This window comes from Sinocyclocheilus rhinocerous, unplaced genomic scaffold (genome assembly GCF_001515625.1).
Source record: "Sinocyclocheilus rhinocerous isolate Xijiao unplaced genomic scaffold, SAMN03320098_v1.1 scaffold2682, whole genome shotgun sequence".
Taxonomy (NCBI): domain Eukaryota; kingdom Metazoa; phylum Chordata; class Actinopteri; order Cypriniformes; family Cyprinidae; genus Sinocyclocheilus; species Sinocyclocheilus rhinocerous.
This window is the reverse complement of record NW_015663712.1, coordinates 19,610-23,562: the sequence shown is the minus strand read 5'-3', so window position 1 is coordinate 23,562 and position 3,953 is coordinate 19,610.

Below are 3,953 nucleotides of genomic sequence, written 5' to 3'. Positions count from 1 at the left end.
TAAGCAACTGTTTTTCATAGCTGTACACAACATGTTCCTCTATTCTATTCTACTCTATTCTTCAGCTGTTTCTCTGTGCTATCTGTCTAATCAGTGTTGAATTTAAGCACAACAGAGCTGGTTTTGGACGATAACACACTGATTATTTAGTTTTCTAGCCTCACATATAAAGACAATAATCTGTGGAACAGCCTTCAAAACAAACACAGACACACAGAGGAGGAGGAAGAGGAGGATGATGAAGATGAGGGTGGTGTTTCCACACGTTTGTGGCTCTATAACTATCAGCATCTCTCTTTTCCTCTATGCCTCCATCTCTAGCATTATATTATCATATATTACCTGCATTATAATATTAGCCCAACAGGCCTGTTTAAACCTATACTCTTATTATAAGAATGCTCTAATATTATTAATATCAAACAGTTCTCTCGTTCTGCCAGAGCTGCCTTTAAATGCATAACATTAGAACACAAAAAAGCCACAAAAATAAATAAATTACAAGACCGACAAATAAACCCAAAATATTACATATCATACATATTACACGTTGCATACGTATTTCACACGGACGAGGCTAAAACAGACTCAGATGAGCGCAAATCGTGTTATATTAATTATAAAACGCTGACGTACCGTAAGCGAAGGTATCTGATGTGTTTGCTCCTGTTGTGCTCCCGCTCCGACACGCCCACTCTTTGATTGACAGACGAGAGGACCAATGAGAGGCTGGGAAAAAAAACTGGCAGTAAAAGTGACAACTAGCCACAAACTCACAACATTAGTAAGTTTTGTTGTTAATGTTACAAATGTAGCGTCTTTAAAAAAAATAAAATAAAAAAAAAACACGTGAGAATTGCGATGTTTGAGGTTTTTATTATCAACAAGTCTAGTCATTGGCATACTTCTCTGTTCATAAAATGACATAAAACAGAGTGGTTGCACCACATATTGATAAGCATTGATCAAATTTAAATTAATGTACAGCTAGTATACAATCCCATGAGCGGAAAACATCTGATGGACATCAAGAATAAAAATCAGAATGATGCATTAAACACATTCGTTACAATAATTAAACCATGCAAAAACAACAACTTGACAGGAAATTATTTTTCGATTGCAGCCTTCTGTGAAATTGGCACTGGTGTGAAATATTGTGCATTTAGAGGGTCTGACATCTGTTAATCATATTAATAAATATTGATCACTTATATCAACACAGCATCTGTTTTACAGTTTTTTTCAGCTGCTTACACACATTTTCAAATACAAAATGCCTCACATCTCTTGCAAAATGAAGCAAAAGCAAACATTTGCAAACACCTTTGCCACAAGATTAATTCCTGTTAGATTTGTGTGTGTTGCATAGAGAATTGTGTGTTGTGTTTCGCAAAAAGTGTTTTATGAAATTGAAAACTGAGTCAAAGGCTGAGTAGTTTTAGTGTAGACAGTGTGACAAGTAAAGATTTTGTGTGAGTAGTTGAGTAAATCTGTAATATCAACAGCGCCCTCTGCTGGACAGTAATGAAAGTGTCCGTGAAAACCATTGGACGGCTTTGGTCATGTGACACACACTGACACACACCTGTTACTCATTTCATAAATCTGCGTTTTTATGTTGTTTATGGCAACATGACACACTTATACTTTGGTAGAGTTTTTTATTATTTTTTTACAGAGGAGACATCTGGACTCCAGTTTGAATTATGATAAAATATAACTAAAAGTAACTAATAAGCACAAAATCCTGACAGAAACAAACCGACCGCGTTTTTCTCCGTTGGTAAGTGACGTCACATATCAAACTAGCGCATACTTACTGAAGGTATTAAAAACGATTTTTAAGATATTACCATGGTAATACAATTCTATTATAATTTAATGTGCGTTTTAAAATGCACCATCCCTATATTTTAGACATTTTACCATGGTAATAAGTTTTTGACACTAATAGCATAGTATGTTTGAAGTAGGCTACCATGTCAGGAATATAGTAATATTTCAGTACCATGGTAAACTATCAATGGAAGGTTTGGACACCGACTCGATGTTTAAAGTCGTGATGAAATGTAAGTAGCGACAGATTTGAGTAAAAAAAAAAAGGGTGGGACTTGGTTCTATGCATCATTTGTTGATTGGATGTTGAGATGTGGGCGTGGCACTTTAAAAAGTCCTGCATAAAGGTTTGACATTTGTGTTAAACATTACAAAGTCAAAACTTTTTAAGAATGAAACATATGCACGGATGATTTGCTATAACATGCATTTAGAAAACATGGTGAAATTCTATTTCATGCCGACTTTAGCTATGAAATAACTCAAATGTGAATACGCAAAGACTACATCACCCATTATGTGATGATTTTTATGCAGAAAATTCCACCAATCAGAGAGCCGCCACAAAAAAAACCGCATTAGCTCCGCCCACTCAGTGAAACTCCGCGAATGATGGAAGTCGCCCTCAAAATATGCATATTTCATGCATATATGTGCATATTTTTCAGTAAACCTAAAATATACCGTTTCTATAAGCATAATCAACAACTTTAAATGAATAGTTTTATATTTCACGATCGTTTTTAATTCGATTATTCTTCGCAATGCCTCACGGGACTGTAGTTCTTTCCCTCATTCAAGCCGTTTTCCACAGCCTTGTCTTCTTGTCCGATTTATAAATGCTTTTTTTGCTTAAAATTAAAAGTGTGCAATGCTGTGATTCTCCTCGTAGCTGGTTGGTTTGGTTCATGACTTATAATGCTTTAACAGACTTTTTACAAACCCCTATGGGAAAAATACATCTGGAAGCAAAGCTAGCTAGTATTTGAGGATGCTTATAAAACAGGTATAAATGTGCATCATGAGCAGGTTTCCATCACTATCTGCTCTAAAATTAACTCGATGTTAAACCTCTGGTCGTGTATTTTTGCTGATATGTGTTCTGAATCGAATCTTCAAACATCATCCACCATTTGGCCAATAACTGAAGAGTTTCTCCACTGAACCACAAAGAGTTAAAAAGCAAGAAGTTCTGAGCAGATTCTGATCGTTCAACACTCATATTCCTGAAAATACAGTTTCTAAACTTCTGAGGAGCCACAGAACTCAAAATACTGACGTATGTGTATGTGTGTGTGTGTGTGTGTGTGTGTGTGTGGTCTTGGCACTCCTGCGGCGAAGTCTAAAAATGCCCTGTAGCCAAAGCGCCAGTGTGTGTCAGGTAATCCTAAACCACAGCTGAACACACTCTCTCTCTCTCTCACACACACACACACACACACACATACACTCTCTCACACACACACACACACAGATGGGCTTCACTGAGCCATCCTCTGTACGTTCACACTCTGCATCACCCGCCGAAACACTCGACTCGTTCGCTTCATCAATCTATACACACCTGAAACACAGAAAATGTGAGAAATGCATGTTGAATTGCATTGCATAGTGTCCCCTATACACAGATCTTGACCATGGGTTCCAATCCCAGGGAAAGCATGCACTGATAAAGTGTACACCTCGCTTTCAATAAAAGCATGTCAAATGCATAAATGTAAATGAATCAGACATAATTAAACAGATAATTATACTTATTTAAAAATACTTTTTGCTAACGTGTAATATATTATAAATATTTTTAATTATCCATAATTAACACAATAGAAATCTGGATAATAATAAGTTTTTATTTTTTTTTATTTTTTTTAAGTATTTTTCAGATGTTTTATATTTTTATATTTTTTTAATTAATTACACAAAAATATTATTTAGAAATATAAATAATCATGTATAAATGTAAATATTATTTATTTATACATAAACACAGATAATTTTACTTATATTAATTATACTTTTAATTATACTTATAATTATTTCGTTTTGTTACTTTTTTATTTTTAATTAATTACACAAAATATTATTTATAAATATACATAATTGTTTGTATGCAG